Source organism: Phyllostomus discolor, chromosome 1, assembly GCF_004126475.2.
Source record: "Phyllostomus discolor isolate MPI-MPIP mPhyDis1 chromosome 1, mPhyDis1.pri.v3, whole genome shotgun sequence".
Classification (NCBI taxonomy): Eukaryota; Metazoa; Chordata; class Mammalia; order Chiroptera; family Phyllostomidae; genus Phyllostomus; species Phyllostomus discolor.
In genome coordinates this window covers 32,282,068-32,304,383 of record NC_040903.2, presented here as the reverse complement: position 1 = coordinate 32,304,383, position 22,316 = coordinate 32,282,068, and the positions used below count along the sequence as shown (strand labels likewise).

The 22,316-nt window shown below is 42.9% G+C and overlaps 1 non-coding gene across 1 annotated transcript; it reads left to right on the top strand.

Annotated features, from left to right (window-relative positions):
- Positions 1-7,958: 7,958 nt before the first annotated feature.
- LOC114493508 lies at positions 7,959-8,164 on the top strand. Its single transcript, XR_003684158.1, has one exon. It is a non-coding gene; the product is annotated as a small nucleolar RNA U3 (small nucleolar RNA).
- Positions 8,165-22,316: the final 14,152 nt, after the last annotated feature.

Sequence of the window (22,316 nt, the reverse complement as noted above, 5' to 3'; positions counted from 1 at the left end):
TTACTGAGTCTCCACTCAGTGTTAGTATGACCCCTGTTTTACCAAGTAGAAAATCAGTTGCTTGTCGAGGGCGGGCTAAAAAGTGGCAGACAGGGGGTGCAAACCCACATCTGTCCCACTCCAGTGTCCTGAGGCTCTTTCTTTACATTCTGCCTTCCCTATAAGACTTGTATTTTTAGAGGGATAAAATGGCGGCTACTCTTTTTTTCCAATATCATCACCAAATTCATAAAATGTAATGCCAATTTGTACTTTTTAAAATATATATATTTCTACCTTCTACTCTAAATGAATCCTCCAAGGTGCCTCTCTGCCACATGTCTGTACCCCACACCGGTTCTCACTCCCCCTGGAATCAAAACTCTTGCCCAGTGGTTTTACCTCCCGAAAGGCTCACCAGCTCCCCTGGCTCCTCAGTGAAACTCCAAACCTGTATAGACGTCCTGTCTCTTTTCAAATTCCTAAAACCTTGACATTTGCTATCCACTTGTTCCTGAAGCTGCAGTGAGTGTTCTCCAGAGGCCTGTTACAAAATGTAGACAAGTTAAAGTACAGAATTACGGAGCTGGCAGGGACGTTGGAGAACACCTATTTTACCGAGGAAGACACGGAGACCCAATATCACACAATTCATTTAGTGGCCAAGTCGAAACCTTGAGCCAGTAACGGGAGTCTATGTGCCTTTCTACCCTTTCATTCATTGACTGGGCCACTTTCTGATTAAGAGCACAACTCTGGAGCCAGATTGCCCGAGGTTCAAAGCCAGCCTCAGCCACTTGCTAACTGTGTGACCATGGACAAGTTTCTTAATATCTCTGTGCTTCCTTCATAAACTGGAAATAATGTCAGTACCAACTTCATAGAGTCAGTGTGAGAGTTCAATGGTTTAATATGTATAATTATACAGAATAATTGCTCAATAATGTTATTTATTTATTATTATGTCATCCAATGGACTGAAGGTTTTAATGGAACAGGATTACCACAATTTTCTGCTGTGGTTTGAGAGACTTCCAGACAGAGATGGGAATTACAGTGGAGTGGGTAAGAGCAACCATGAAAATGAATTGTCAGAGTCCAGGCCCTTGTTCCAGCTCTTTCTGGCTTCGAGACTGCGAAATTATGTAACTTCTTTGTTACTTGTATCCTCATCTCTAATGTGGGGAAAATGAAAGTATTGACACGTAAGCATTGTTGGGAAAACTATACAATATAATCTGAGCTCAGCACCTGGTACATAAAGGCTTAACATTTATTAGCTCTTATTACTACATAATAAGATATTATTATATATTACTACATATATGAGTGGGCAAAAGGAGGTTTACAATTGTGAGTACATGAAACAGAAGGTTTATTCTTGTATTATTATTTATTAATTATTGTATTATTCTCCATAGGAACAACTAGAAACCTACTTTTTCCCACCCCTGAATTATTATAGAAATAATTTCCACTTTTCTCTGTTGTTTCTATTCCAGTCATTTAGTAAGCCATGCAGAAGAATTACTTAGTATAAATAAAGCTTTGCATGTACAAAATGATTTGTAATCATTGCATTACTTAACTAATTAATGTGTATTGCTCAAAATAGCTTTGGAAACTTATCTGAGGTTCTCTGTATTTATGATTAAGTCTTAGAAACTCAAGGTCAGACAGGAAGTTGATGGTAGAATTAAGAAAGGAATTTTTAGTCACCTCTGTTACTTAACTCCCTGAAACTGATTCTTTTCTATTCCTGATCATTTATGTCCCTCAAAGACATAGTGCACATTTAGCCACCTACTTTGAGGGAGCCAATCCAAAAGGTTCCCAAACCTGCTTACATCTTTGCTAAGGAGAAATGTGGCTCAAGTGGAATTTGAGGGTACCAGCTGGGTGGGCTGCTCAGATCTGGGTTTATGAGTAAGGCAGGTAATAGAGAAGTTAGGATAATAAACCAATGAACACAGGATTCTGAAAATAGCTTAAAGAGAGTAAAAGAAAAGGTAACTTCTCAGGACAAGGTCGAGGGGAGAAAATGATTTTTTAGGAAAGGCCATGCCTATCTAGAGAAACGCAGTCTCAGTAGAAAATGACGACTCGTGTCATGAGCCGTCCCCGTGTTCTTGGCCCAAACCTTCCCAAGGACAGAATCACCTGGCACCTGGCAGGAGAACCAGTCACAAGCAGGTCCTAGAGATGTAAGCCAATCTCCCAGAGCAAAACAAAGGGAGCCCTACTCCAACCCAGGAGCTGCACCAGGAACCAGACCCACGCTCACCCCACCTGTGTCCAGGGTGACTCCAGGGAGCGCTCCCAGCCCCAGCCGTGTGGCTTCGGGCAGCAACTCCACCTCATTACAGCTGAATGGGTCACTTCACAGGCAAATGCACCTGATAGGAATCTGCCCCAATCGGTTTCACATCCTTTGGTTCCTGCTCACCTTTCCAGACAGATGAGCCCATTTCCACTGCTAATACCCCATGTGCGAATGGGTGGCCAGAGTTTCCTTTTACAGAACAGCTCAGAAACAGCCCGCAAAAAACCCCCCCAAAAAACAAACAAACTAAAAACAAAAAAGGAGGTTGTAAATCAAAGTGTATGTGACAGCATGTGTATGTACGCGTGCACGAGCAAACTGAATACAATAGGAGAGCTCCTTGCTTCAAAGTCTCTGTGCTTAGGGTAAAAGAATTAGGCCCAGTGTTTTGGGTTTTTTTTAAAGAATGAATTTTTGCCCCTTGTTTGTTGAAGTAAAACATACCTGTATTTTTGCAAGTACAGTACTTTAGGGAATAAAAATGTGCTAACAAAAATAGTGACTAATTGTTGCAAAACAATAATATTGATTGGTAACTGTCCTCCTTTTTTGACCTCTGACCCAAAAAGAAGGCCTAAGAGGTTTTGTTATAAAACAGGTTTGTTTACATAACACAGCAGAGTTTCAGGAAACTCCTTCCAAGGACACCTTTTCCTTCCAGCTAAAGCCAGGAGCTGGGAAGAATGCAAAGGAGTGGTGACTTTGCAGACAGATTCCAAAGCCCTGACTGCACAACCGCCCTCTGGTATGACTTGGGGGCTTTGTTTCCAATTTAGCCTCATCTCTTTCCCCACATTTTAAAATTGCTCCGTACCAGCTGAATCAGATTCAAGTCCTGCACATAAAATACTACCCCTCTTGTACCATGCTACCACACATTGCTTCCACGAATGGGGGCTCCTCTCAGTGTGACGACATAAAGATGTGCCCATTGTCCATAACATCAATCCACTGGCCCCAGCGCCTGCCCTGCAGAAGGCTGGCTAGCCTGTGCCTGACCCTGAAAGTCAACAACCAGGGATCTTTCTCAGGCAGAAAACAGAGGGGAAAGTACTGTGTTCCCACATTACCCACAGTTACACCTTCCACGGTTTCTGTTAACCAAGGTCAAAAGCCACCAGAAAATACTGAATGAAAAATCCCAAAAATAATTTGTAAGTTTTAAATTGGACACCCCACATACAGGTGAAGTACGATGAAATCTCACAGCCTTCTGCCCTGCCCTGCCCTGCCTGAGACATGACCATCCCTTCGTCCCGCACATCCACACTGATACGCTCCCCACTAGCTTAGTCACCTAGCTGTCTCGCTTATCAGATCGACTGTTGTGGTATCACAGTGCTTGTATTCAAGTAACCCTTCTTCTACTTAAATAATGGCCCCAAAGTACAAGAGCAGTGAAGCTGGCAATTCGGATATGCCAAAGAGAAGCTGTAAATTGAAAAGGTATGTACATAGAGAAAAAAACATAGTATACATAGGGCTTGGTTCTACCAGCAGTTTCAGGTCCACTTGGCGTCTTGGAACATACCCCTAGCAGACAATGGGGAACAATTATATTTTAAATATCAAGAGCCTCTATTTTCAATACTCAAGTGTCCCCATTTTAAATTTAAGAGGCATCAGCAAGGAGCATTCTAGCATATCTCAATAGTTGCCAAGGGGTAAAGAGTGATTAGACAGATGCTGGTACCCAGCTGTTCCCCAGCTCCACTGAGGTCAGAACAAGGAAGAACATTTTAGGTCAGCAACGGGGAGGCCAGGTAGTTTAGATATAAGAATAGAACGTATTTAGGAACTAGAAACTTTCACAGAGAAGTTACTCAACACATATCAGATCAAATGCTTGAATGAATAAATGACTGAATAGATGAATAAGGTTGTAGTCTTCTGTCTTAGGTGTATTGGGTTCACTCCTAAACAAATCTGAGAGATGAGCAACATGTTACCTTGATGAGTAGCCATGCCCATCAGTTCTGTAAATACAGTCCCAAAGATATTTTACTGAGGGTCTCCTCTGTGCCAGACACTGAGAATTCTTCTGAAAACTTCAGTGTGGGGCACAGGTAGCAAATACAAGGCCCGCAGGCCAAGTCCGGCCTTCCACCTTGTTTCATGCGGCCTGGCACTGTTTCTACCCCGGGGGCCGCACTGAGCTCCTTGCCCCTAGTTAAAGAGTAGTTACATTTATACAGTCCTAACATTACATTCGGCCCTTTGAAGGCAACCGCAGGGCTGATGTGGGCCCCGGTGACAATGAGTTTAACACCCCTGTTCTAGTGGAAGAGAACGAGACTTAAACACAGAGTCCTACCAGCTAGGGAGACATTTATGGGGGAAAGCTACATAAAATTTTTAAAGCAGAATATAAAATTCTGCTTCCAAATTCAACCTGTAGATTGAATACATGCATTTATTGGAATTTTTAAATTAACTCATTCAGTCATCAAATATTTATTGAGTGCTTGCTGTATTCCAGACACATTCTAGACAGAGAAGATACAGTAGTCCGTACAACAGACAATCCGGGCCTTCTAGGAGAAGACAACAAACAATAAACAAATAAATACTGTCATGTGTCACATGACAGTAATACTGTGAGGAGAAGTAAAGCGAGACGAGGTGTATAGAGAGCCAGAGTGGGATGCTGCTTCATACTAAGGGTGGATCTGGAACAGCCAACCCCATAAGGTGACATTTGAGCAGATAAGATGTTACAGAAGGAAGCAAGCCGTACTGCTACATGCGAACAAAACATTCTGGGCAAGGAAACAGCAATTGCAAAGGCCCTGAGGTGGGAATAAACTTAGAGGGTTCCGTGTATGATGAGGAAGCCAATGCTGATGAAACAGAGTAAGTAGGGGGAGAGTGGAAGAAGATGTCGAAGACACAGCAGGACCAGATCTACAGCACCTTTTATCTGAATAAGGCAGGAAATCACTGGAGAGATTTGAGCAAAGAACAGATGTAGTATGACTCATATTTTTAAAAAATGATTTCCACTGCTGGGCAGACAATTAAGTATAGGGGGCAAGGATAACAGTAGGGAGATCAGCCAGGAGGTTATTGCAATAGTGTAGGTGAGAGATGATGGTGTCCTGGATTTGGGATGGTAGGAACAGAGGTGGTGAGGAGTGTTTGGTTGGTAGAGTTGACTGAATTTTCTGTGGATTAGACATATAGGGTGAAAGAGAAAAAAAAGACAGGCGTGATTCCAAATTTTGGGGCCTAACCAAGTGGAAGAAAGGAGGTGCTATTTGCTGAGATGGGGAAGGCTGTGGCTCCAGAAGAAGGGAAGTAGGGGTTCTGTTTTGGACAAGTTAAATATATGGAGCCCGTTGGACAACTGAGTGGAACTGTCAAGTGGGCATGGGGCAACATGGGTCTGGAATTCAAGTGAAGAGGAGGATAGCAGTATGCATTTGGATAAGTCATATTCAGCAGTCAGACTGTTGTGATTGTGTGCAATACTGTTCACTCCTGGGCCAAGAATTATATCATCATTACTTTTGCTTTTCTGAACCAGGAGAATCGACTCTCTTCTTGATCTCCACATGCTGGAGTGCCACAGGGCCCAGGCTTCGGACAACTTCTTTTCTCTTTATACTCACTCCATAGCCATCCCAATGGCTTTAAATATTGTGAAACATTCCAATTAAAAAATGAACAAGGGACCTGAACAGACACTTCTCCAAAGAGAACATACAGATGGCCAATAGACATATGAAAAGGTACTCAATACCATTAATTATCAGAGAAATGCAAATTAAAAACCACAATGAGATACCATCTCACACCTGTCAGAACGGCTATCATCAATAAATCAACAAACAAGAAGTGCTGGGGAGGGTGTAGGGAAAGGGAAATCCTGTGCTGTGGGTGGGAATGCAGATTGGTGCAGCCACTGTGAGAAGCAGTATGGTGATACCTCAAAAAATTAGTGATGGAGCTGCCTTTGACCCAGCGATCCCACTCCTGAAAATATATCTGAAGGAATCCAAACCACCAATTTGAAAGAACATAAACACCCCTATGTCTATTGCAGTGTTATTTATAATAGTCAAGATATGGAAGCAGCCCAAGTGTCCATCAGTAGATGAGTATGGACATCTCATCTACTATGAGATATTTACACAATGGAATACTTGTCAGCCATAAAAAAGAAGAAAATTTTACCCTTTGTGACAGCATGGATGGACCTGGAAAATATTATGCTAAGTGAAATAAGCCAGTCAGAGGAAGACAAGTATCATGTGATTTCACTCACATGGGGAGTCTAATGAACAAACTGAACTAACAAGGGATATAGAAATAGACTCATAGATAGAGAGTGGGATGGCAGCTAAGGGTGGGGGGAGGTTAGGAGGTAGAGGGATTGAGCAAAAGGGAAAAAGGACTCATGGACACGGACAACAAATATCTAAAAATAATATATAAATAGCAGTATAAAGATGATATATGGAAATAGGGAGGTACATAGCAGGAGTAATAATAAAAAAGTAGAAAGTGGCTTCCTTTAGGGAGAAAAGGGGTGGAGAAGAAGAAGAGCAAAGGATTATTCTTTTCAATTCAACTTCATCCTTCAGTGGATGGATAAACAAAATGTGGCATAGCCATACAATGGAACATTATTCAGCCTAAAATATGAAGTATTAATACCTGCTACAAAAAGAATGAGGTTTGATTTTGAATAACTATATTCTTTATCCTGAAACTCATATAATATTGTTTGTCAACTATACTTTAGTTAATATTTTTTAAAGAATGAGCCTTGAAAACATTACGCTAAGTGAAAGAAGCCAGTCATAAAGGAACACATGTTGTACGATTCCATTTATATAAAATGTCTAGAATAGGCAAATCCATAGGCAGGAAGTAGATTATTGGTTTCCAGAGGATTGGAGGAGGAGGAAATGTGGGAATGATGGCCAACAGGTACAGAGTTTCTTTTCAGGATAATGAAAATAATCTGGAATTAGATAATGGTCATGGCTGCTCAACCTTGTGAATATACCAAAAACTACTGAGTTGTATGCTTTGAAAAGGTGAATTTTATGGTGTATGAGATATATCTCCATTTTAAAAACATACACTATTTGCAATGTTAAATTATACTAAAGTATTAACCTCGATGAAAATTTAAATGAATTAAAAATAGTATTAAACACAAATGCTGAATTACCTTTGAAATAGATAAGGTTCCCCATCTAACTTAAACCTTACTCTAAGATTCCTGTTATTATTATTATTTGCCTTTTTAAAATATATTTTATTTTTCAATTATAGTTTACTTTCAATATTACTTTATATTGGTTTCAGGTGAACAGCATAGTGGTTAGACAATCATATACTTTACATCCTGTCCCCCCAGTATTTCCAGTACCCACCTGGCATCATAAATAGTTATCATGATATTATTGACTATATTCCCTATGCTGTACTTCACACCCCCATGACTATGTCATAACTTCCAATTTGTACTTCCTAACCCCTTGGCTAACACAAACCTTGAGCCATGGCTGGCCTCAGGCAGTGGTGGTCAAGGCATGAAAGCAGAGGATGAAGATAGATAGTGCCTACACCCTCTTCCTTCCAGACCTCACACAAGGGAATCAAACTGGCAGAAAGGGCCTACTGCATAGTATGTGGGACCCCCAAGACTATACTTTCCGGGATAATTTCTATAGTTTGTTACTAGAGAAGTTTCTCTGGACATGTAGAGCACCCGAAACCATGAGGAGAAGATGGAGTGTTCTCTCCTGAGCCTGAAGCCGGTTTTTAGTCTTGCTTCAGTAACTGCCATTTGCCACTGATGATCGTCTTCTCTCTCCTTGGAGAGACTAAGAGAAGGACTTGAACAGACACTTCTCCAAGGAGGACATACTGAGGATCCAGAGACACATGAAAAGATGCTCAGTATTGCTAGCTATCACAGAGATGCAAATTAAAACCACAATGAGATACCACTTCACACCAGTCAGAATGGCCATCATAAACAAAGCAACTAACAAGTGTTGGAGAGGTTGTGGAGAAAAGGGAACCCTAGTGCACTGTTAGTGGGATTTCAGACTGGTGCAACCACTGTGGAAAACAGTTTGGAATTTCCTCAGAAAATTAAAAATGGATCTGCCTTTTGATCCAGCAATCCCACTGCTAGGATTATATCCTAAGAACTCTGAAACACCAATTCAAAAGAACCTACGCACCCCAATGTTCATAGCAGCACAATTTACAATAGTCAAGTGCTGGAAGCAACCTAGTTGCTCATCAGTAAATGAATGGATCAAAAAACTATGGTACATTTACACAATGAAATTCTATGCAGCAGAAAGAAAGAAGGAGCTCCTACACTTTGCGACAGCATGGATAGAACTGGAAAGCATTATGTTAAGTGAAATAAGCCAGGCGGTGAAAGACAAATACCATATGATCTCACCTTTAACAGGAATCTAACCAACAAAACAAACAAACAAGCAAAATATAACCAAAGACACTGAAATAGAGGACAGGCTGACAGTGACCAGAGGGGAGAGGGGAGGGAATTTCAGGGGAAGGGGGGAGGGTTTAAAGGAACTAGTATAAAGGACACATGGACAATAACAAGGCGGGGGGTGGAGATGGGAGGAAAGTGGGGAGGGCTGGGGGGTGGACTGACATGGAGATAAAGGGAAGAAAACTGTACTTGAACAACAATTAAAATAAAAAAAATTATGTGGGACCCAGTGCAAAGTGAAAATGAGGGTCCTTTGTTCAAGGGAAAAGTGCTGTTAAAGGTACTAAAATATAAAGTTTTTCCCTTTTTCTCTCTTGACTTATGGTGTTTTTTTATTTGCTATTTAATATCTTTCTCAGAAAGGAAAAATTAAAAATTTAAATTATTAGCATAAATTGTACCATTTTACATTGTGCAGTGCCAGTTTCAGATACAAATATAATAGCACTTAATTTGCATGTAGAATCACCAAAATCACACAATTTGTATTTCGTAGTTTGTACATGCATATGTATTTAGTTCTTATCAGAACAATGAAAATACTGCACACAGCTAACTTAGCTGTTTTTATTTCACTTCTTGTTATGCGCACATCCCACTAAAATTCTGTGCTTTCACCTTACTGATGAGTAAAAAGAACAGAAAAGAAAGGGAATTTGGGGTTGTCCTATTTTTCCCTTTCCTTCCATGCCTTCATTTTCAGCACAAGTAGTTGGCTAATGGCAGGGAAGTAAAAAAATAAACAAGTAAGAAAAGATATGATACAGGTACCTGGTGCTTCGTGTTTCTTAGAATGCCTTCACCATCTGTGTTCCGAGGAAGTTCTGTCTCGGCGGCAAATGTGGCCTCCCAGGGCCGGCAGCGGCCTGCTCATTTAGTTGGCTATGTCAGACGCTCTGTGCGCTACTTGGAGTTTCCTTGAACTCCCACACATTGTCTGTCCACTGGATTCTGTCCTCATGGGAACAAAGTGGCAAGAAACAGGGAGCACACCCATATTGTGGGTGTCTCCTCTGCTCATACGCATGTACCATCATTCCATTGGTCTTCACTTATAAAACACAAATTCACAGCTAAAATTATTCAGGATTTCAAGACCATGACAGCAGAACATTAAGCCAAAACTGGCACCCATCTGAGCCAGGGGCCTAGGCAACTGCACTGGTTGTATACCCAGCAGCTAGCCCAGCTAGTAGAGGAATCCCATTACCATCCACAACCCCGTTTTCTGGCTGTGGGAAAATGTTTTGTCTTGCTTTTTGGCCCCTGCAGTGCACATGCACGCCAGGAGGCGAGAGGCACAGATTCTAAGTGCCAACTGGGTGTCTGTGCAACAGGCCCTCATCTCGGTTCTCCCAGATTTCTTTCCCTTGCCTTCACTGGTTCCCTTACAGAACAGAAGACACATCCATTATTCCAACCAGTTTCCTCTGTCTCTCAACAAATTGTGCTCATTTCTGCCTTCCTATTATTTTGCTCACAATTTTCCTCTTTCATAAAGTCTAACCACTACCACCTGCCCCCTGCCCAGTTAAAAACAAAATGAAACATGTCTTCATTTTTGAAATCAAATTTCACCCTCTTTGCAGAACCTGCTTTGCAGGCACCTCGCGCTGAAGGAGATGCCCTCTGAGCACCTCGCTGACCAAGTTTCCAGGCGCTTGGCCATTTTCACCCAGTTTTGTCACTTTCTGTTTTTCTGTGTCAGTTTTGTCTCTTCAACTTGCTTATGAGCTTTGATTCTGAGAATTGTCTTCCATGTTTCTGGTGTCTTTCACAGCCCCTAGGACGGCAGTGCCTTTGGTGTTCTCTGAATGAATGAAAGAATAAGTGAATGAATGAATGTGTAAATGAGTCAATGGAACTACAGGATGCAAGTCAGAAAATCCTAGTTGAGCTGATGGCTTTTCTGTACCTAATATTTGACACGCTGTGAATGTACCTCTTCTGGCCTCAGTTGTTCCAGTTATTAAATTGGGACATTTGGGTATGACCTCACTTTGTCCAGGACAAATTGCATTATTAGCACAATTGTTAGAATCTCTTGGGGAATAACCTATACTTGTATGATAATTTTACCACACCCTTTTCTCTCAATCTCCCCTAGGATGATTGAGGACATGAAAAGAATGTTTAAACTATATATTTTTATCCTTATTAAGTAAGAGCTATACCAGTAATGCCAAAAAAAATCACCAATACTACTAGTGCAGAAAAATTTATCCTGCACTTAGTATGCCTTAGAAAATCAAAATATATCTGAGTTCATATTTCCAGTTTCACTGATTTTTTCCTGTGCATAACCCAGTTTTCCAAGTGTATGTTATGCACTGTACCTTAATTTAAGAACTGACTCAAACATAAAATGAGTACAAATTTAGACAGACTACCAGTAGCTTGGAAATTGAACAAACATACTAAGTTTGTAGATAAATTGTCCTTTCTGTTAACTTTCAAGGAAAGATAGATGGCCCACTAAAGTGGCCCTATTCAAGTGTGGCGCTTTGATGGCATGTGCGTGAGTCAGCCTTCCTCCCCCTCACCTCCAGCCCCCAAACAGAACACTGTCACTTGTGTAAACAATGCCAATTCATCCCTGAAATGAAACCTCCTGGAAGGGTCCAAATAGGAAAGTGCGTAGGAAATGACATACTTTGGGGGAGCAGATTTCCTAGTGGTGTTGATATGTGCATTTTAAATTTATAATTAAGGGACACTGTGGCTCTACAAGGTTAACTAACTTGTCCTCGGCCATACAGCGAGGAAGTGAAAGAGTCTGAACCCAACCCTTCTGTTTAAACTACACCAACAGACTTTCCAGCGCTCAGCACTTACCTTTCATTCACAGACTGAAGGGGAAGGAGAGGGGTCTACTGGAACCTACAAGGCTTTGCAGAAAAACTCTTAAGTTTGCTATCAGCATTTCACAGTTTTGATCCTAAATACAAACCAGCCTACCAGAAACATTAGGAAACAATCAAGGCAAATTTGTCTTTTCTTTCTATTTCATTCACACATTTACAGATGGAGAAGTTGATGTCTTCCATCCCCAGGCTTCACAAACTTACCGGAAGGTGATGGTCAAAGGATCTAATCAGAATGCCTTTCTTCTCTTTCCTTGTTTTACCTCTGACTTCCTTTCCCATCCTCATGGGTGGCCACGTGACTGAGTTCTAGGCAATGGGAGTGGAGCAGAAGTGACATGCGCTGCTTCCAGCCCAGTTCACAAGCTCCACGTGTCCTCCTCCAGACTGCCGACGCAGACAGGGAACCCTGCGCGGCCTTGGAAACGGCGTGATGAAGGTGGCACGACCGCCATCAGCCTAGGCTCCTGAATAACTGAAGAGTTATTCCCTCTCTCCCTCCCCTCCCCTCTCTCTAAAAATAAATAAATACAAAACTTTTTAAAAATCTAAAAGAATAAAATGAAAGACACAAGTGTTTCACTACAGTCAGGGTGGACTCTCAGGACACGAATCGCCTGTAATCAAGATGTGGCTGAGCAGACTTTTCAGTCGGGCCTCCTGGAAGCGTCGTTCAGTTTCCTGCAATCCAGAAATAGGTGAACTAGCTGTTTCAAAACTCAGTATTTTGATTTGTTCTCACCTTTTTCTGACTTCATTTCCCTCTTCTGTCATAAATTAGAAGCAATTTCTTTTAAGCTGCACGTATTCCTGAGAAAGGCAGTTTCCTTTCCCGTGAGCGGCTCATAGTGCCTCAGTCTCGATCTCAGGCGGGTGCGCATATCGTGGAGCGACGTAAGTCCCGGGACCCTGACCATACAATTCTCCCGGGGAAGCCGAGCCTTTCCATTATTCCAAATAACCTTAGTCTCTCTCCCTTTGAGGTTTTTTGAGTTTGATGACTTGTCTTCCTTTAACAGATTATCTGAGGGTCCCCATGTTCCTTTCCTGGGCCAGGCCCTTACACCCACCATGGTTGAAAAGACCCTTATTACTCTGGTGTGTGCTCAGATCCACTGGAGGTCCAAATCTGGCCCACCAAGGAGTGCTGTTTGCAATGCACAATATTCTACATTTGCTTTAGTCACTAGTGTTTTAGATGTACAAGTTTCATGTGAAATGATGGAGCTTGCAGTGCTGAGTCCCTGTGCATTAAAATCAACCATCAGCTGAAGCCAGGCACCTGCTCCTCACACAGTCCAGTTCTCTCCCTGTGTTTTCCCAGCACCAAGGAGCAGCATCTCACACGACTATGCCACTGTCCTTCATAGGCTTTTGAATCTGCAACCCCTATTCTGGCCCCTATGAGGTCAGAGATGTGCAAGCCACATGCAGCCCCAGCCAAAAAGGAGCTCATGTTCAGGTTTTCTGCTCTTGGTGCTAACGCCATCCTCCCTGGCCCTTTCCTGGGCTCTCTGCAGACCCACTCACGCTTGCCTCTGCAAGTCCCCATCCACCCTCATTGTCCGTAGCCCCCACCAAAACCATGCATTGTGCGGTGGTCCTGACCTCCTCTGAGGTCCAGAGATGTGGCCCCTCCTTAAGTTGCCTTCACCATTAGTAAGACCAAGGCATTTTGAAGACATGTTGCCTCTAGAAACACTTGTGAAGGGAATTAAGTGTCCAGAATAGGACTTCAGTTTTATATTTATTCAACTCTGTGAATGCAGGAGCAACTGGCGCCAATGACAACCAAGGCTTGGAGGGCTCTAGCAGCAAAGCCTGTGCTCAGCCGAAGCCAGAAAGGCCCTCCCATAACAAATGCTACACCTGCTCTTCGCTGAACTGCTTGCCACATTGTGAGGTTAGAAGTGTGGAGGGAACGAATAGAAAGAAATGGGGAATTCTAGAACGTTAGAAGGGACTTCAAACTTCATCTAATCCAACTCCCCCAATTTACTTACAAAAAAAGTTTACCAGACCCTTAAGGGGTATTTTTCCTCCAAGTGAACAATGGGGTTGAACCCTTGTGAGTATAAGGTCAGCCGGGGGAACGAGTGCCTTAGGTGCTCTCTGTGCCCCAACTGCCTCTGAGCTCCTACTGGGGAGGTACTACTGGGTGCTTTTGTGCATAATGTTTTGTCCTAGGTGGGGGGTTGGCTATGAAGTTGGGGTATGAAGGGTGTGTCAGTGAGTGTGCAGGGATTTAAGGTTTGTAAAAGAGTTTAAATGGAAAGGCTTTATTTCTCAAGTAAATGCTTCATTTCCTATCTATAAGAGCAGTAAAGGGACTGTCTGAATGAAATGCATTCATTCAGTTAGGCATTCATTATAAGGAGCCTCCTTTGCCTTGAGAGAAACCTCTCATCACGAAGGCTCCCACACCTGATGCATCCAGAGAAAACAAAAACTAGAAGAGGCCTTTTTGGGTTTCACTGCATGGGGAGTGTGTGTTTCAGGTTCATAGATTGTATGCAAATAGGGCTCATGTACCTGCTATAAGTGGTATTTTTCCTGTTGTGCCACATGCTGGAAGTTTTAGAGCCCTGATCTCATTACACTGTGGATATTTGAACCCTCTATTTGAAAACTTCCATTGTGTGGTCTCAGAAACTGCTGGCAGGCACAACGGCCACTGGAATAGCCATTTGCATGTTCTCCTTCCTCTCTCCTGACCCAGGCTTTGAAGAGGGCCTGGGGGGACGGTGTTGGTTCCAGGTGGAGAACACAGAGGGCTGTGCAGACCATACCATCACCCTCTTAGCCCCTGCTTTGGACTCGAGTTGGCCAGTCCACTGGTCCTAGTAGCACATTTCTCAAGAGTCACTGGAGTAGGTTTTGGGATGTCACTCTTTTTTGGAATGTCCTTTTGTCCCTCTTAAAGACTCATCCTCAGCCTCTCTGCCAGCCAGCCTTCCCTCTCCTGGCAATCCTCTGACCCCAGCTCCTCACACCCTCCAGGTAGAGCTGGGTGCTTTCCCTTCTGTTTTCCCAAACACTCCTTATGGAAGGTGCTCAGTGGCTGTCCCTGTGCCAGGAACTGGGGACCTCAGTCAGCAGACCTTGGCCTCTGCCCTCTGTGATTCGTAGCCTAGAGGAGACAGGCTTGTAAAGATGCCCCTGTAAATGGCAAGAAAGTGCAATCCTGGAAGAACATTGAGGAAACCCACAGGGTCCACACAAGGCAGTGAGGTAGGAGAGGTGGGGGTGAGGCAGGATCAGGGACATTTGTCGGAGGCAATGTAGAAGCTGAGTCATGAAAAACAGATGGGAGTTCCCCAGGCAGACCAGAGGGGAGGTATTCCAAACCTAAGGAGCAGCATCATTCTGTCAGTGCATCATCACTGGGCGCCAACTGTGCAGCAGGCACTCTTCTAGACTCGCTTTCATTGGAGATTCCATTCTAATGGGGATGGACAATGACAATTTTTTAATAATATGAAACAGCACATGCAAATACTCTGATGCATATAATGCTGTGGTATGTTTGGAAAACTTCACAAATTGTGGCTGGAGTGTCCTACTCAGGGAAGGTGGGGAAAGGGCAGGAAAGTCTTTTCTTACTTCTCACTGCAGGTACAGCTGTTGCAGCTGACAGCTTATAATTGCTTGTCCTTCTGAAACCTAAGGCTTCAGAAAATCGGGACGATCACAGCGGCTGTCTAACTTTGGAAACCTCCCCTGCGCATTCTCCTTAAACCTCACTCTGTGGTTCCAGCCTCAGATTCAGAGAGCAGAAGATCATCTTGCTTGAACTCTCCTGCAGAATTATTCCTTCCTTTGACTTCAAGACTCAGCCCTGTGGGAAGAAGACAGGTGTGACAGGGAAGCTGTGTGAGTCTGGCTGCCCTGTTCTACCTTTTGCCCCTGATTTCCTCTGTCATCAGGCACGAGAGCTGGGATATCAGCTTTTAAGACTCCCACATTTCCCATGTTTTCAGAGGGTGTGCTGCCCCCAACTTCTGCTCCATCTTGGTTATCAGGAACAACTGGAACATTTAAAACAGAAAAATAACAGGATCAGATTGGAAGAACAGTGCTCTGGTGGTGTGGTAAAGCAGAGGAAGGACTGGAGGCTGGGGGCTGGGCATAGTCCTTAGGATTGAGCAGGGAGATGCACGGGAGGACATTGAGAAATGAGACCTGCCCACCGGAAGTCAGGGCAGCAGACCTGGCAGGAATGTGATAAATTTGAGAGCTCTTGGGAGGTCAAATCAGCAAGATCTGTGAGTACCGGATGCAAGGACTAAGGAAAGGGAAGCATCTGAGGTAATTTCTAAGTTTGGACTTGGGAGAAGGAGTAGGGTGGTAATGCCATTAATTGAAGCAGGAAATGAAGGGGGCAGCAGATTTTGCAGGGAGGCCAGTTTTGAAGCTCCTATTAGGTGTCCCCTAAGAATACCTGAGAAGGCAAAGAAATTAATGTTTCTGAACACTTCCACATGCCCAGCACCAGGCTGGGTGCCTTAAATATGTGTTCTCACTCAAAAACCTGGAAAGCAAATATCCCTCAGCTTATTTCACACAGAAGAAATTAGGGATCCATGGATTTGAGTACTTTGCCCAAGTCCACCAGCTAGAAAGGCGAGGGTGAGAAGCTCTAACCCAACGGTATGTAATTCCCTAATTCTGGAGTTAATCAAGTCTACCCAGGAGTCACTGGTACATAGGCATAATTTGGGGAGATTTTCTGGGTTTATTTTTGTGTCTGGTTTTTTTTTTTTTTTTTTGCCATTTAGATAATAGGCGCCTTAAAGCCAAGAATCAGGCTGTATTCTCTTTTGCATACTTGAGCAGCAGTAGATAATAAATGGGTGATCTTAAGAAACAAAAACTTGAAAAGCTGTGGAAGTTGGTCTTCCCTACCTGGTTCTTGCGTTTTCCCCACCGTCATCATTCGGCTGATACGCCCGCTTCTCCGGCTGTCCCTCTTGTTCGGAGGGAGTTAGGGATCCGTGCCAGTGTTCACTGGGCTCCTGAGATGTGCTCTGCTTACCAGCCAGGGCTGCTGTAACAAATTACCATTGATTTGACTTAAAACAACAGGAACTTCTTTTCTCACAGTTCTGAAGGCCAGTAATCTGAAATCCAGACATCTATTCCATGCCTTTCTGTTAGCTTCTGGTGGTTGCTGGCAAAAGCATCAGTGTCCGTTAGCTTATAGACATGTCACTTCAATCTCTAACTTTGTCTTCACGTGGCTTGCCCTTTGCATCTCCGCATTTCAGATCTGCCTCTCTTCCTCTTAGAAGGACAATGCTCATTGTATTCAAGTCCCAGCCTAAATCCAGGATGATCTCATCTCTAGATTCTTAATTATACCTGCAAAGACCCTTATTTCAGGTAAGGTCACATTCTGAAGTCTTGGGTGGACATAATTTTGGGGAACCACATTTCAATCCACTATAGGTGTATGACAACTTTATGAGTTAGAAAGATTCCTTTGGGTATTTTTTTCTATTTTGCAGGTGAGAAACTGAGGCAAAGAGGAATAGGCTGCCCAGGCTCCCTGTAAAGGATAGCAGAGCTAGGATGCAAACCCACACAGCCGGTCTCCTGGGGTCCTGCTCTAACCACTCTGTTCTTCTACCTCCACACGCTAATCTCCTGGGTCTGGCTAGAGTTTCCCTATCTCCTTCTCTCTACTGGCAGGAGTGCATTTAAAGGGTGACCTTCAAGAGATGAAGTCCTCCGTCTGTTGTCAAAGAGAGCTCAGGAGAGTGTGGCCTCCTAAATGGAAGGACAGGGGTAGGTAGCAGGTGCTGGTAAGAGAGAAGTGTGTGAGGGTGGGGCGGGGGCATCGTGGCTCTCCGTAAAGCACACCAGGTAGACAGCCATCAGTGGGGGCCCCCAAGTCATGACAGCCCCATCTAGAGCACTCTGGCAGCCCCCGAGGGCCTGTGCTCAGTCTGCAGGCTGTAGGGTTCCATTTGCTGAGAGGTGAGCTTGGCTCCTCACAGATAAAAAGTGGGAGCCTGTTCCTCTCTTACACTCAAGAAAACCATTGGATTTCACAAGTAACTCCTCTTCCAGCAACTAAAATCTTCCACCCGTGATGCTACTGAGCACACGCCGTATGAAGAGCTCCTGTGTAGAATGTCACACAACCAAGCACGCAGCTCACACATGCTCCTGACTCCTTTCAGGAGCCCAGCCCGCCAGACAGCTGAGCACTCACAAGGATTGCACTATGTGCAGTAGGGCTGTGACGCTGAACCAAACCAGAGGGCCCTTCCTGCTGCCCTCTCCTCGCTCATTTCCCATCCTCAGCAGCTGAGAGCTGAAAGCAATTCCTCTCACCATCTGAGACTCATCATTTTATTAAATCTCCACACGCCCTGAGTCTGAGCTCAGCAATACTTTTTTGAAAGCTATTTGGGGGTTAGTAGGTAATGCTATGGGTATGCTGTGCAGAGAAAATTTGAAATTTTCTTCCCACTTAACTTGGCTTATTCATATCATTCTCTCCCTGGCTTGTTGCATTATTCCTCCCCCACCTGCAATTTTGCAATTTTAGGTTTAAGGCCATTCTGAGAATGGCAGGTGTGATTATTTAGGTATATATAAATAAAACCTTCTAATAAGAGTGTATGACAATAGTGTTTATAGGATGTTACTTTCTGTGTAAGGGAAGGAGGTATCAATACCTATACTGGCTTATATTTTTAAAAAATGGTAGAATAAACAAATGTGTCAACAGCTAATGAAAGTGATACTTCTGGGGGCAGACAAGAAATAAAATGGAAATTGGAACAGAAACTAGATTTCTCCAAATGAGCCTAAACATATAGTTTGGGCTTTGGAACAATGTAAATGTTTTACATAGGACAATAATTTAAATAAATTCCTCATAAATTAAAAGCAATCTAAAACAAATGAACTTTATTCTATGTCAGGTTGGTGGCTAACCACACACAGTAGAGAATGACAAATAGGGTGACCAACCCTCCTGGTGTGACCAGGACTATCCAGGTTTTTACTATAGATCTGGGAAATCCCTGAGTCCAGTGCAAACCAAGGTAGTTGGTCATCCTCTAAACTCATTATAAAATCCACTCTTCTAGCCCTGGCCATGTGGTTCAGTTGGTTGGAGCATTGTCCCATAACCAAAAGGCTGCTGATTCGATTCCTGGTCAGGGCACATACTTAGGTTGTGGGTTCAATCCCTGGTCCAGGCATGTATGGGAGGCAACCAATGATGTTTCCCTCTTTCCCTCCCTCTCTCTCTAAAAAGCAATGAAAAAATATCTTTAGGTGAGGATAAAAAAACCCCCACTATTCTAACTGTATATCCTGAGTGAGATCAATTCTAAGGACAAATAAGAATCGCAAAGAAACATTTAACTGCATTCAGCAAATTTAGTGTTACTAAAGACTATTGTCCAAAATGTACAAAGAACTCTGAAAACTCAACAATAAGCAAATGAACAACCTGACTAAAAATAAGCAAAAGACCTAAACAGACCATATATACAGAGAAGATATACAGGTGGCCAGTAAACATATGAAAAGATGCTCAAAGTCATGTGTTATTAGGGGATTGCAAATTAAAGCAACAATGAGATACCACCACACACCTATTAGAATGGCCAAAGCTCAGAACACTGACAGTATCAACTACTGCAGATGATGGGGGGAAATAGAAACACTCATTTGCTGTAGGAGACCATTCTGCGTGGTGTGGGCCCAGCTCCCATTCGGAGATGCACAGGACCCACTCCAACAGATAGGTTCTCCTGTGGGGAATCAGGCCTGCAATATACCTAGGCCACTTTGAGTCTTGCTCTTGCTAAAAAACTCCCTTACCCTGAACTGAGGACATTTACTGCAAAGTAACTTCCTAAAATCCATGCTAAACCTTCCAGGGATGAGTGTAACTGGGTCAACCACTTTTGCCTTTTCATTTGCAAATACCCCTCTTCTGTGATGTGATTAGAGGCATTGGCTCCTTTGTTTTCTGTAAAAGGTAACCACCTAAAGTGAACCTGTGCATTGTAAATGAGGAACATCATGTAATGTGCTGAGAGATAGAAATAAAGGCCTGTCATGGCAGAGGCTGTGGTTTTTGCTCCCCTTGAGAGAAAAGCCATGCTGTCCCTTTTCCTTCACTGGACTCAGTAGTCCATGTGAATGTCTCATTTCATCCATAATGACTTGGACACTGTGGGCCAGTATCTGCATCAATGTGCTATGTTGGAACTACAAAATGACAGTCACTTTCGAAGACAATTTGGCAGTTCCTTTCAAAACTAAACACTCTTACTATATGATTCAACAATTGTTGATTTGAAAACTTATGTTGACACAAAAACTTGCACAGGGATATTGCAGCTTTTTTAATAATTGCTAAAACTTGGAAGCAACCAAGATGTCCTTCAAGAAGTGAATGGATAAATAAATTGTGATACGTTCAGACAACGGAATATTATTCCATGTTAAAAAGAAATGAGCTACCAAGTCATGAAAAGACATGGAGATAATTGAAATGCATATTGCTGAGTGAAAGAAGCCAAGCTGAAAAGGCTACATACTGATTGATTCCACCATATCACATTCTGGAAAAGGAAAAACTACGGAGGTGGTAAAACAATCAGTGGTTGTGAGGGGTTAGGATCATTAATTGCTGGGAAAGGAATGAAAAGGTGGGACACAGAGGATTTTTAAGGCAGTGAAACTACTTTATGATACCATCATGGTGGAGGTATGTCTTTATACAACTGTCTAAACCCGTAGAATGTACAACACCAGGGGTGACCCCTGATGTAAACTATGGACTTTGGACCATTAGGATGCATCAAGTAGGCTCACTGTTTGTGATAAATGCACCACTCTGGTGAAGAATATTAATGACAGGGGAGACTGTGTGCATGTGGCGGCAGGAGCTCAATGGGAACTCGGCTCAGTTTTGCACTAAACCTAAAACAGCTCTAAACAATAAAGTCTGCTTTTTAAAAAATGTTGTTGGGGAACTCTTTACTGGATGGATTAGGCTAATATCACCTGAACCCACTGATCAATCTTTAAGGAAAATCAAAACAATCAAATATAAGGAAAAGTCTCAAGTACAGAATAAAACCTTTCTGTTCCTTAGAAGTAACTTGTGCACATGATGCCTCATTACCCTGAAACACTTCAGTGTGTACTTACCACAAACAAAGACATAATCCTGGTAAACTACAACACAACAATCTAAACCAGGAAATTAACATTCATATATTACTGTCAAGAACGCGGAAGTGTCTTGAGTTTTTATATAAGCCAACAAGTTAGCCTGCCACAGTTTCATGAATGCTGGCAGAAGTCATGAGATTCCTGGGTCAGAGACAAAGAACTTTATTACCCATTGCACAGCAAGTGGTATAAATGACATATTTATGCCAGTTTCTCTTGCCTCTAGGTTTCATGGGGGTTAATGTGGATCGGCCCAGATTATTGCATGCATGTGCAGTGCGGTGCTTAAGGGATTCCAATATTTTATAATGGACAGTAAGCATACCTGCCATTTGCTTCAGAGGAAGACACTGTCTCTGTCTTTCTAGGTTGTTTGCTGTGTAAACATTCTCAAAAATTAGTCTGGAACAAAGGGCAGTGAACGCCTCTGCTTACAAAATGTACACAAATGTGAGAGACCCAGGGGTGATTGTCTCCCAGGACTATAGGTCTGATTTGTTTTCTTAATTCAGCCCCCCCCTGAAGGAAAGCATGCCTAATGAAAGCAATGAAGGTTAGAGAGCAGGCGCTTGGGGACAGGAGGCTACAGGCAGGCATGTGGGAGTTGGAGGTATAGGAAGAGAGTGTTCCTTGTAGAGGGAACAGCACAGATTAAGAAAAGCCTGGCAGCCTTGGAGGACCTAAGAAATATTAAGAGCAAAATATAGCTGGGGCACAGGGAACAGCAGAGTGAAGGAAAGGAGGGGGTTTCAGCTGCGGCCAGAGAGGCAGGCTGATTTTGAGAGGCCTTGTAAACCCTGAGATACTATTGGAACTTGACCCTGAGTCCTTGAAATGATTTAAGCTGGGAGTGGCATGATCAAATGGGTGCTTTTAAAAAGGCCACTAGGGCTGCAGCTGCAAGCAGACTGGATTCATCCCAAGGTTAATTTTTTTCCACTTGGTTTCCTGCAATCAGGTTCATGGAGATGGGGATGTATTGAAATTCTGCCATTTGGTAGTGGGGTTGTCCTTGAAGATGAACAGATCTGGGGCCAAGCTCACTGCCCCTCCCCCACCATTGATCCAGGTGCCCACATTTCTGATGAATGTCAAAGGCAAATGTGAAGAGGGAAGAGGAAGTGATTAGTCCCTTATACTCCAGGTCAATTCACTGAAGATCAAATCTCCAAACAATAAGCCGGCTTTTCAAATAAATTTGCCTTGTTCATCAATAAACCTGTTTTTTTCATAATTATTCATTAGGTTTTGATAGAATTATTTTTAGCAGATTTAAAAGATTTTCATGCAATATTAGATGATGAGTTTGAAGTTTTACTTTGGTTTTAGGTTTAGCTTAGTTTTAGTTTGGTCTAGCTGCATCTCTGTGACCAAAGTTCAGTATATTCCAGACTTTTTCATATTTTGTATCAATGACTCTGGAGAATGAGAATTTCTTTTGTATTTC